This window comes from Lemur catta, chromosome 8, assembly GCF_020740605.2.
Source record: "Lemur catta isolate mLemCat1 chromosome 8, mLemCat1.pri, whole genome shotgun sequence".
Taxonomy (NCBI): domain Eukaryota; kingdom Metazoa; phylum Chordata; class Mammalia; order Primates; family Lemuridae; genus Lemur; species Lemur catta.
In genome coordinates this window covers 52,268,494-52,281,929 of record NC_059135.1, presented here as the reverse complement: position 1 = coordinate 52,281,929, position 13,436 = coordinate 52,268,494, and positions in this window count along the sequence as shown.

Below are 13,436 nucleotides of genomic sequence, written 5' to 3'. Positions count from 1 at the left end.
AAAGAAAGAAAGAAAGAAAGAAAGAAAGAAAGAAAGAAAGAAAGAAAGAAAGAAAGAAAGAAAGAAAGGAAGGAAGGAAGGAAGGAAGGAAGGAAGGAAGGAAGGAAGGAAGGAAGGAAGGAAGGAAGGAAGGAAGGAAGGAAGGAAGGAAGGAAGGAAGGAAGGAAGGAAGGAAGAAAGAAAGGGAAAGAAAGGGAAAGAAAGAAATGTTTGGAAAATAATTCCTAATAAAGGCAGCACAGGGAATATGTAAAATCCTGCTTTATATATCAGTATTTGAGGAAAGACTTCAATTTTCAACTACCACAGACAATAAAAAGTAACTCTGAGATGTTGATTTTTGTACTATTAGGAAGCTCCCTTTATATGTACATACATATATTATTGTAGATTGTGTTTTCCAAAAGTGGCTGAAATAGTATCTCGTATCCCAAGTGCTCTTTTTACGATGTGACCTTAACAATCCTCCCATGGAGAAGTAGCATTTATTAAATTTCCCCTTAAACTTGGGAAAACAATTGTGACTGCCTCAACCAAAGAGTACTGGAGAGCGATGCTATGTAAATTTTGAGGTTAGATCACAAAAATGCCAAGTGTTTCATCTCACTCTTTTAGGACACTCACTTGTAGGAATGTGGATGCATCCTGTGAGGAAGCCCAAAGTAGCCCATCCCAAGACACCACATGGTAGGTGTTCCAACTGAGAGTCAGCACCATCTGGCAGATATGTGGGTGAAGAAACGTCCAGATGATTCCAGCTCCTAGTTGTTCAGTCACCCCCAGTCTTTGAGTCTTCCCAGCTGAAGCTTCAGATCTGGCGGAGCAAAAACAAGTCATCCATATCCACTGCACCCTATCTAAATTCCTGACCCACAGAATTTTCGAGCATAATAAAATGGTTGTTTTTACTGCTAAGTTTTAGTGTGGTTTGTTACTCAGCAATAGTAACTAAAACATATATGTTGACCAAGCGCGGTGGCTCAGGTCTGTAATCTTAGCACTTTGGAGCATCACTTGAGCCCAGGAGTTCAAGACCAGACTGGGCAACATAGAGAGATCCTGGCTCTACAAAAAATTAAAAAACTAGCCAAGCATGCTGACATGGGCCTATAGTCCCAGCTACTCAGGAAGCTGAGGTAGAAGGATTGCTTGAGCCCAGTTTGAAGCTGGAGTGAGCTATGATGATGCCAGGGCACCCTAGCCAGGGTGACAGAGCAAGACTGTCTCAAAAAAAAAAATACACACACACACATATGTTACCTATAAGCCATGTTAATAACAATACTTTCAATTTCTATAAATTTCCCCTGGATAAAACCATATAATAAGTTTCATGTATTTTCAAAGTAGTCTTCAAACATGAAATAAGACTAATACCATATGATCCTGATCTTGCCCATCAGAGGAGACCGAGACATGGAAGAGGTGCAATTAACGTAACATCACAAGCCTTTTCATTGGCTAGAACTAAGACCTTCTGTCTTTCAGAGTTAGGCTTTTCCTCAAAAACCATATCCTCAATCAAATTAGTCCCACTTAGTTTTTTCTTTAAATTTGTATCTTTATGAGTAGTCTCTTTCTTGAGTTCTAGACTCTTGACTCCCAACATCTGCTGAGCTTTTCTACTTGTATATCCCAACCTTATCTCAAACTTAGTTGGTCTCAAACCAAACCCATTGTCTTTTTTGCAGATCTGAATCTTCTGAGAGAATAATAAAGAAAATAATGCAAAATGTATAAAATCTGGTGAAATCTGTTAAAGGATAAACAGGAGTATTTAGTTGTTTAATTCTTGCAAGTTCTCTGTAAGATTGAAAGTATTTCAAAATAAAAAGCATGTTTAAAAAGAAAACAAAAGGGATAAGGACTGGAAATGAGAACTGAATCTACTGCATACTTATCTAATTTTGGTAGTGAATGTCTATTGTTACTGGTGCTTAAACACTTCAGAGTAATTCTTCATTCTGGATTTCCTTGGCTCTTCTATCTAATTAATCAAAATTATTTTGTCTTTCATTTTCCTATCTGTAGTGGGCATTTCTTTTTTTGTCTTTTCAATATCCAATTCCCCTTCTTTTGCTAACAGTGCCAAGATTTTCCTTTGGAGAACCACTCTTCCCCAGTTTTAGATCGTATGTAAGGGAGGGACTCAAGGATGGAAAAGTAACCCAGGTGTAGTGTCTTACAGATGGTCAATAAAGAAGTAGTAGGTTCCTTTAATAATCCAAGTAGTTAAGAATAAGTCTTAACTGATATTGCTGGTTCTGCTCTTTTTTCTCCTTTGTCTTGGAGAGGAATGTGCATATACTTACAAATATACGTATTAATATATTGTTCAGGCTGAGTTTACTATAGAAGAATTACATTTTCTAAAAATAAAGTTGATATTCCCTCTTTCTCTCTCTTTTTTTAGTTCTCACCCTGGCTCAAAATGTAATTCCTCAAGTCAAAATATTATACTTAGGTAGGACAATCTAAAATAACCCCAAAGACTAGAACCTTCATTCTTTCAAACTTTTTTGAGTCATTATATTGCAAAGGACAACTTCCTGTTCCAGAATTTTTTGGCTTTTGTCGGTCTTCTGCAGAATGACTAAATAAATGATGCCTGGGAGACCCATAAAAGGAAGCATTTTAGTGAAGGGAACAGAACCACTGAGCACTTCCTTTGCCATCTTTTGATTTACCCACATCATAGCCCCATGTCTTGAAACCAACCTTCCTTCTATTGAAGAGAAAGGATATGGATATTTTTAATTTTATCATATCAGTTTTTGTGTGTGTGTTTTAATTTTAAAGAAAAGAAACCTAGAGCTATCTGCATTAGGGGCTTGATTGGGGGGCAGATTTTATTCAGAAGCATGTGAATATTTTCACCAATGCTCCAAGAGTCTAGTTGCTTCCAAGAAGTCCTATGGTACACCTTTTTTCCTTGGTGATTCTTATCTACCTCACCTCCTTGAAATGTCAACACATGGTTTATCGAACCTACAAAACAGTGCAATGTGCATCACTCCCTTTCTTATTCCTTTTTCTAAGTAACTAGCATCATTGTCCTCTTTGACAACTGCACATCTACCAGGTGTTTCCAGAAAGATTCCATATAGACTGTTGGCTCTTCTACTCACTTTTTTCCTCTTGCTAAGTTCCTAGGGACTGATCTAATGCCCTTTAACCATCCCCCCTCTTTTTTTTCTTTTTTTCCCCTTCTTTTAATAAATGAAGACTTTAGATTTATTTTAGTTTTTCTTCTCACCTAGAAGCTCTCCTGGCAGGTTGGGGTCCTTGTATGGTATCCAGTGATCAACACTGAATCCCATCCTTACTGGTATTTGCTCCTTGGAGGTGAAAAAAATGTTTTATAAAGCTCAAATTGGCCTTATCAAACAAAACATCTGCTAGATCAATGAATGACTGGTGACAGCAGGAGACAGCAGTGCTGGCCTCTCCAAGAGAAGTCACTGCAGTTAATGGAAGCTATTATGGGAAAATTCTGGCAAGAAGTTTTCTTTTTCTTTTTTTTTCTCCTCCAGACAGCTAAAATTTTTTAAAGAAAAATGTATTCAGTTGCTAGGGTAACTGTGGTTTCAAAACTACCGTAACAAAAGCCAGATATCACATATCAAACTACCAAATTGTTAATTTGACTGGTATTTTAAAATAACTATTGGAAAGAGATGTTTCCTCCTTATCTAGCTATAGAGAATACGAGGAAAGGAGAGAACAGGAGGAAATAAAGCAGAAGAGAAAAAAAATCTAGTAGATTTAAGAAAGGTTTTTGTTCTGCTAAATATTTGTTGGAAATAAAAATCCCTTCACTGTTATGGATACATTTGCATGTAGCATTTATTTAGTCAGATTCAAAACATAAGGAGGATACCAGGTTATTCTGTTTTCAATTTCTCTTCCCACATTTCAAATCCTGCTTGGGTTTTAAGTGAACAGTATTCTGTGGGTACTTGGTAAAGGAACTGGTTATTTAGGGGAGTCATGCATGTTCTGAAATCTTTTACGGGTGATTGTGTTTTTCCTTTTTCTTGCTTTTCATCACTTGACTTAAAGGGAATATAATAAAGCCATTAAGTGTTTGGACTCTGGGTTTGGTAATAGCTCGGACTGAATTCCTTTTCCATACCTTACTAAATTCCTTTAATCTCTCTGAGCCTCAGCTTCTTCATTTATAACAAGGATATCATTCTTCCATTTGGTATTCAAGTAAAACCAAACATTTTTTTTAAAAGAGAAAGAAAAAAAAGATATCAGCTGGACATGGTGGTGCATGCCTGTAGTTTCAGTTACTTGGGAAGCTGAGGCTGGAGGATCACTTAAGCCCAGGTATACGAGGCTATAGGGCACCATGATAGCGCCTGTGAATAGCCACTGCACTGAGCAACATAATGAGACCCCATCTCTTAAAATAAAAAAAAAGGATTTCAGGCCGGGCGCGGTGGCTCACGCCTGTAATCCCAGCACTCTGGGAGGCTGAGGCAGGTGGATCGTTCGAGGTCAGGAGTTCGAGACCAGCCTGAGCAAGAGGAAGACCCCCGTCTCTACTAAAAATAGAAAGAAATTATCTGGCCAACTAAAAATATATATAGAAAAAATTAGCTGGGCATGGTGGCGCATGCCTGTAGTCCCAGCTACTCGGGAGGCTGAGGCAGTAGGATCACTTAAGCCCAGGAGTTTGAGGTTGCTGTGAGCTAGGCTGATGCCATGGCACTCACTCTAGCCCAGGCAACAGAGCAAGACTCTGTCTCAAAAAAAAAAAAAGGATTTAAAAACAAATGAAATAATGAAACAAATATCAATGAATAAATTACAAAGAAAGAAAAAGAGAGAAAAGGACATACAGATTAAAAGAGACTAAATAGGTATTAATATATCAACTAAATGTCATGTGTGAATATTTCAATCTGATTTGAAAAAAAAAAAAAACAACTATAAAAAATCATTGCCAGGCTTAGTGGCTCATGCCTATAATCCCAGCACTTTTTGAGGCTGAGAGGGTAGGATCACTTGAGACCAGAAGTTTAAGACAAGCCTGGGCAACAGAGCAAGATCTTATTTCTAAAAAAATAAAAAATAAGAAATTTTGACCTGGTCCACTGGCTCATGCCTGTAATCCTAGCACTCTGGGAGGCCAAAGCAGGAGGATTGCTTGAGGTCAGGAGTTCAAGACCAGCCTGAGCAAGAATGAGACCCCGTCTCTACTGAAAAATAGAAAAATTAGCCAGGTTAGTGGTGCACGCTTATAGTCTCAGCTGCTCGGGAGGCTGAAGCAGGAGAATCACTTGAGCCCAGGAATTTGAGGTAGTAATGAACTGTGATGATGTCACTGCACTCTAGCCCAGGAGACAAGACTCTGTCTGAAAAGACAAGACTCTGTCTCAAAAAAATTTTTTTTAAATGTATGATACAACTGGGGAGACTTGAGCATTGATTGGATATCTGATGATATTAAGGAATTATTTCAAATGTGTTTAGGTATTATTATAACATGTTATTGTAGAGGTCTTTAAAGAGTTATCTTTTTTATATTTTGATACATACTGTAATATGTACAAATAACATGATATGATGTCTGAGATTTGCTTCAAAATAAGGCAGGGGGAAATGGATGGGGTAGAGATGAAATAAGTTTGGCCCTGAGGTGACAATTGTTGATTCTGGGTCATGGAAACACAGGGGTTCAAGAAGTATTGTTTCTACTTTTAAACATGTATTTAACATTTTCTATAATAAAACTTTAAAAAAAGATATTGGTAATACTCACCCGATAAGATTATTGTGTGGATTAAATGAGATGCTGTGTGTAAAGCACTTCACTGAGTGCCTGGCACATAATAATTGCTCAATAAATGTTAGCTGTTACTATTAGAAACAAGACCTCTTCTTTCCCTTGGGCAGAATATAAAAGCCAGACCATGAAATATATTGCTGACTGGAGCAGCTAACTTTACCGCTTCTGAAACAGGCAGTCGCAAGCTGTCATTGCATCCATCCTCATCCAACCTGATTCTGTACTGGGCCCTGTGCTTCACACACACACACACACACAAATTCTGTTTTATAGTGGCTGTTAGCTTTGCCTTTAGTTTCACAGTAAGTTTTAGCTGGGAATGTTATTTCAGTGGAAAATGGAAGGCAAGAACTTTTCTTTAGCTAAATTGTTAGTAAGTATTGAGCACATTACCAGAAATTTCCCTATATAGTTTCATTTAATGATTCATTTTAGAGAGAAGGAAAGAAACACAAGTTTCAAGCCCTGCCCAAGGTCACAGCATTGTTAAGTGGTGGGCCTTAACTCACATCCAGCTCCTGGGATCTCCAAAGGACTTGTGCTCAGCCAGGAGCCCTGGTTGTCACCCCTCTTGCCTTTGTTTTCCTTGTCCTAGCTTAAAAACAAGCACAGTCCAGAAAAGGTTAAGTTGACATTCCCATCAGAAGTGTATGAAACCACATTGATCTGTCCTGTGGACTGAGAGGCGGGACTGGTGGCAAAGCAGGTGGTAAAAGATCTGCCTGACTGATAAGGAGAGTGAGTCACAGGCTGAGGAGTAGCCTGGGACTGGCAGAGGGGAGACTCCGGAAGGAGTAATAGAAAAAGATTTTTGCAATTGCACTGACATTTGTGTTTAATTTCCCTGTTTTCCAGATGCGATTCAACTTTTAAGGGAAGAAGAAAGCAGGGAGAGATACCTTATAGGAGAACTGCTCAATCCCCAAAATTAAAAACAGCCAGCTGCCATCAAATACCATGAGCCCTAAATTCAAACTCCAGCTATAATTTAGTTTGGTAGTTGCAATGACACCCTAAACTTGCAAATGATGAGTTGACTTTAGAATCCTGCTTATATAAAACGGGACAATTCCATGCAAGGCAGGTATCTGGTTACAACTACAGTAATTTGTTGTTTATATCCAACTCTCCCGGGAATGGAGCGGTGAAAGGCAGCAGGAGAAACAGAAACCCCGGGCCTCAGAGTTGCCTAAGAAGTATTAGTGCTTCAAACTTGAGGGTCAGTTTCTAGCGCCCCTCTCCAGGGTGTCGGGAGGGATAGAGTTCTGTCCGTCCCCACCTAGAAGATTCTCGACTAACCCTTTCCCTGCCGAGGCCCAGAGCCCTCACTGTAAGGCCACTCCCGGAGCGAAGCTGCAGTTAGGAGCGGATACCACCCCCCGCGGGAGCGGACCGCCCCTCTCCCCAGACCCGCCCATCCCCTGCTGTGAATCCCTAATCCTCTCGCTTGCGCCAGGCGAAGGTCCTCTTAAATTAGGAAACAATAGCTATTTAAGAACAAGCGCAAAGATCCCCGCCCTGCGCGCCCAGGCGTGGCATTCTTGGGAGATCCCCTCCAGCAAGGAACTCGGCGGCCCGGATCAGCCGGGGAGGAGAAGGGGGAGCCGGCGCGCGGGGGCCGGGGCGTCGGGAACTCGGGGCAACCCGCCTCCGGGGCCCCGCCCCCAGCCTTCCTGCCTGCAGGGGCCCGCCGAATGGGGAATCACACTCCGCACTGCGGCAGATTTGGGAGAGGAGGGGTCCAGAAGCCGTAGAGAGGGGGCGCCCAGAGCCAGATCTTGCCTCTCGGAAGTCCGGGACTGTCCCCAGTCCTGCCTCAGGCCCTGGCGTCCGGAGCGCGCTCCACCTAAAACGCGGGCCAGGCGCACGGTGTCACAGCCGTGAAGTCCTTTTCTTGTCCTGAAGGAGCCGGCCCTCCTTCAGGGGGAGGGAATGGGAGGGTGGGGATTCTTCCCATTCCCTCCTCCCGCTCCCACGGGTCGGAGAAGAGATGTGAAATTAAGCTGGAGTGAATATTCCGCGTGCTCTGTAATTACGCACACACTGAAATCTTCACCGTTGACTTAAGTTACTTGGCGCTGCGAGGGCTGGGGCCCTGCGTATTGATTAAATGCAGCCTCTATTTACCTAAACAATAAGTGTAGAGATTAGCAACGTTCACTTGATCACAATAATGGGGTTGACAATTAAGGGGCAATGCTTCCCAGATGTAACGGAGCCTATGGAAGGCGTGCGTGCGGGCGGCGGGCTTCTCGCAGAAGGGCGCTGGCGGGGGGGGGGGGAGGCGGGGGCTGCGGCGGCGGAGAAAGCGAGCGGGTGCCAAGCTGGAAGCGGCGAGGGAGCACAGCGGGAGGCAGAGGGGAGGCCCAGTCGCGGGCCACCCGGCCCGGGAGGCTCAAAGCTGGCTTTGGGGGACCTGAATACCCCGGATCCCAGAGAAGCATCTGGAGCTCGGAGCCAGCTTCCCGGCGGCGATGGCACCTGCCTCAAGGCCCTCTGGCTTGACGATGCCTGGCTGGGAAAGATGATGGACGCCGCCGGCATGTGCCCGGGTGAGTGTGTCTATGTCATCAGTGTACGATTCTGCACGCGGCAGCGGGGGAGAGAGGGGCGAGGGGGAGGCACACGTGTCTAAAGTGTGCAGCCACCCTGTACCCGTATGTGCAATGGCCATTCAGTACTCCAAGAAGCGAGTCAGGGTGGAAGGTGTCCATGTGGACTCTGGAAGGGCGTGGGTGTGACATCAGTGGGTGTGACAGGGAAGTTCAGCCTGCCAGGGTTGGGCTCTAGAGTGGCTGAAATCAAGAAAGCATGAACGTGTCAGCCCTGGGCAGGCCTGTTCCCGGATATTCCACAGGAGTGCCCCGGTCCTTGCGGGGAATCTTATAACTGACCTTTTTTCTCAGCCTTTTACTGAACTGTAGGGCCCTGAGATCTTAGGAAGGAGAGGATTGAAAGAAAGTTACTCAGAGAAGAACTCAGGAAAGTGGGACATGATGTAATAAAGGACAGATGAGAGCAGTTGAGTGAGTGTGTGTGTGTGTGTGTGTGTGTGTGTGTGTGTGTGTGTGAGTGAACTCATGATCCACCTGGAAGGGTTGTCAAATCCTGGGCTCCCATCGCAGCCTGGCTGCAAAAGACACGTGCATGTTGTTCCTCTGCTCTTTCCCTCTTCTCTCTACTCCCCATTGTCAACCTGGAATGCTTCCCATTTCACATTTAGACCTAAACAAAAGGATTTGTCCCAGACGCTCAAGAACAAGCCAGGACCAAGGCCTTTCCCGCCAAACCACTAAGGTCAGGATATAATAAACAGCGCCTGCCCAGGCTCTGGGGCAGGAGCCCGGGAGAAGACTTGGGTGGTAAGAGGATCTAGAAGAGCGGAAGGAGGGAGAGAGGGCGAGAGGAAGGGAGAAGGTTGGGAAAGAGAAGAGGGAGGAGGATGAGGAGGGACCAGCAGGGGCAAAGTTGGACGGGGGGTTCGGTTATAACCACCTCCTCCCCTCCCAGGGTCTTTCCAAACCCTGTCCTCCCGGCTTCCAGAGCTGGAGGCAGACTGGGAGAGGAGGAGGTTAGACAAAGGGAATCCTCCTCCTCTTGGACGAGTGAAGTCCGTCTGTCCTCTCCTTGCAGGCTCTAGAAAAACTGGCAGGAATTTCCTTGTCGTGAGAAGACCGACGAGTGTCTGCAGCAGAGGAGACAACTACAAACAGACTTTGGCCGGGAGGGAAGGCAGGCAGGCGGGCGGGCAGGAGGAGGGCGGGCGGGGGCCAGCTTTGATCGCTTCAGCTCTGTTGTAATTTTGTCTTCGCCAGATCAGCTGAAATAGTCAGCCCTGGCAAGGAGTTCCGTCCCGCGGAGTCCCCTCCCTCCCCAACCCCCACGTCATCTCACGCCCGGAGCCTGGTCGCAGTTCCTCCCGAGTCTCTCCAGAAACTTCAAGAGCTAATGGTTCTGTGTTCCTGCCGTAATTAGGAGGCCACACAGCTCTCCAACACTCCTTTAAACAAATATGTAAGTCATCCTCCCCCTCTCCGGGGACAGACCCGAGGAAAGGAGGCAGCTGGGACCGCTGCGGGCGGTGTCCTCCGCTAGGGGAGTGGCGTCACAGTGACCCTCGACTGCTCCTCTCGGCCTTGGTCTCTCTAAGCTCTTCTTTAGGAAGAAGAGAGAGGAGCAAAGAATATACATCTCGCCACCCACCGGACAAGCCAGGCGAACCTGTGTCTTTGCTTGAAAAGTTTTCCAAATAAATTACTTTGGTGATGCTAAGCTGCGATGAACAGAGGCTGAGCCCAGCTCTTCTCCAGAACAGTGTGCGGATGTGAAGGATGTGGAATCTCCTCCCCCACCGCTTTCTTTTGCTTCCCCATATAAATCAGTCATATAAATCATTCGCATTGTTTAAGGTACATTGATCAATCTAATGGCTTGTAATAGGCTCCTAATTGCCACTTGCAGAATCCTGCAGGCTCTCGTTTGAACAGGGAAGGCTCTCAATTCTAGCCAAGTCCACCTTAGGCTTAAGACTGCGCGGTTGCAGAACCAGAAAGAGCGCCATGATGGCCCTGCCACTGCAGTCTCAGTGCCTCCGGGAGGGAGGGAAGGAGGTGTTACTGTGGATATTTGCTTTTCATTTTTTTCCCTCAAATCTCCCTTCCAAATCAGCAATTCATTAATGAGCAAAGCCCAGCTGCAATTTATAGATTATTGTAGGCTGAAGATCATTTTGTTAATATCAGACAAGAAACTTTCCTTGTTTGCATCCCCTGTGTCTGTATTTATAGTAAAAACTTTGTAAGTCCACTAACTGATATGCTTTTAGTCATATCTTTTTATTTACTAATTTTTAACAGGGCAACATCAGGAGTTGTGATAGGAAATAATATGAGGGGAGGGATGGTATGTTAAAGGGAAGAAAGGAAAGCCAAAGTTTGTCTAGTAGAGTCCTGGAGGTGTGCCTACACTCCTGTTTACATCAACATCTAGTGGTTGTAGTGCCTTCTCCAAGCCCTGAATGGAGGAGGAAGGAAAGAGTTGGAGGTCTCCTCAGAAATGCCTATGAAAGAGTAAAACTGAGGTACCATGGCAGGAGAAGCTGTCTAATGACCAGGATCCTCTGTATTCCTGCCGTAATTAGGAGGCTACACAGCTCTCCAACACTCCTTTAAAAAAATACTAGTTTTCTTGATACTAGTTCAGGGTCTATGTGAAAGGTTGCTTTAATGTCTCCAAAGATGGTTCCATTAGAGTTGGCTGAGACAACAAATGTGCATTTCAGTAGAGATGCTCTTAAAAACAAGAAAGCCAACAGAGAACACCACATTTGCTTAGGTCTAAAGACCCTTCTGTAGTGGTTGGTGAGGAAGGGAGGAAGGTAAAACCCCAAGCCCAATAGGCCCCCTATAGTTTCCGAGTGATGCAGTAAACAAATCTATCATGCTTGTTGAATAATCTTTCAATAATTGCAGTCATTAAAATCATCACACAGTCTACAGTCACCTTCCTTCCTTTGACACACCAGAATCTTTCCTTTAATTGTTAATGCATTTTTGGCTCAGATAAACAGATGGAGGCAAGCTTAAAATATATGGCCCAGATACATCTATCAGCAGAAAATTAGTTGTGTAGCAAACGTTTTTACTGTACTTAATAGAGTAGGGGTTTCCAATTTCTCCAGCAGACCCTACAGAGGCAAGAAAGATTTGCATCTTCTACCACCTCTAAATAGCAGTGGCACTTGTGAGATAGGAAAAATGATGAAAGTCCTATTGGCCTATTGATTCTTTCTGGCCCTTTTATTTGCTAGGGTTGGGATGAAATGAGGGCATTATAGAACAAATATTAAATGAAAGCTCAACAGAAATTGTGGGAGAGTTCCTCAATTTTCAATTAATTTTCTCCATCCATTTGATCTCAACGCTAGTGCTTTTAAAAATATAAATATGTGTTAACTATAAAAGATTCTCCTCTAATCAAAGGCTGCGTTTCATTTTCACCCACAACTGACAAAACTCCAACTGCGAAAAGGATTCACTCGACTCAACAGGCGCTACGGACCGTACTGGGCTTCCTTTTCCCTTGCTCATGGCAGGCAACGCTGGGCAGCTTTTTCTCGTCTTTCTTCCTTTCTTTTTTTTAAACTCGAGTTATTAATGTATCTCCCCAACTCCCACACCGTGCTGACCTGATAATCACTGCTCTAGTGTAGATCATGCAAATGAAAAGCATAATTAATTGCGCAAATGATTCTAAAAGCGAGCGCTGTGGCTTAGCAAATAAATAAATAAAGGCAGTGGGAGGACAGGTCAGATAAATGCTTTTTACGGTCTGGGCTCCTGTACCTCCGCCCCCCCACCCCCCTCCCGCCTCCCGGTCCTGGTGGCCCAGGCTTTGACTGCAGCCAAGGCTAGAACCTTCGGTTTCTCCTCCCCCAACGCCTCTCCTCCCGCCCACATTCTCTTGTCTCCCCAACTCCACCTCACCCCACCCCGGTGGAATATATCCGCTGCTAAACTCTGCGCCTGGTCAAAGCTCGGGGAGACTGTGCAGCCACCTATTATTTAACCAGCTACTATATTGAGTTATTCAGAAAATAACTGGTCCTCCGGGTCGCCACCCTGCATCAGGGAGAAGCATTTTATCTGTGGCGTAGGAGCTCCCATCCTTCCGATCAGCTCTAATGACTGAATTGTTTCTCCGGTTTTGCCTTCTAAACACAGCAACTTGAGCAGTTGCTCAGATCAAAGCTCTCAGGAGAGGCAAGATGAGAGAAACAATATTTGTTCAAAGGAAGTGAACTCTTCCCTTTAATTACCCTATTCTTCTTTATTGGGATTCGTATTGAATTTTTTGCAAAAAATTATGTTGATTTAACCATAGTGTATTTACGATGTAAATATATTCCAAGACGAAAACGTCACGGATCAATTGTAAAGGACCCGGATACATAATTTTAAAAAATCAGTTTCAGTGTATATGAGGTTCTCACCCCACTTTCGCTGCTCAGTCAGATTTGTTTATGCAGAATCGACATTTAATAGTGCTAATTGCACTCCAGTTAAATTGCCCTGATTGCAGAAAGGGAAGCAATTTTCGTGCTCTCTGTCTGGGTTTGGAAGAAATTGTTTTATATTCACCTCTTTATAAAGAAGTGGAGATAAGGCACCGGGGCCTTTGCACAAATTGCACTTAGGGGCTGACTGGCAGCATTCAGGCGCTATAATAGAGCATTATTTGGCCGTTTTGAATAATGTAAAGCGTTTGCTGAAAGCTATTCTCCTGAAAATTGCTTTAACTTTTAAAAGGGTGATGATTCACTCCAAACCAGGCCTTTGTTACATTGTCATTATTTCCCCAAATGTTTTAACAGTCAGCTCAACACTTTAGCATAACACATTGATCTTTGTTTAAAAACTAGATTTTTCATAAGATGAAAAAAATCTGTCAGGCAAAAAAAAAAAACTGGACTTCCTTCTAAAGATTTCCTTGGGGCCCCACGTTAGAGTTGAAGTGGCCCGGGTGTTTGCCTGCGTTGGTTCAGAAGATTTCCCTAACTTTTATTGTGATGCGGACGCGTATATCTAAAGGAATATCCTAGAGCCCACGTCGAGAGTCTGACAGCTGGAACTGCGTG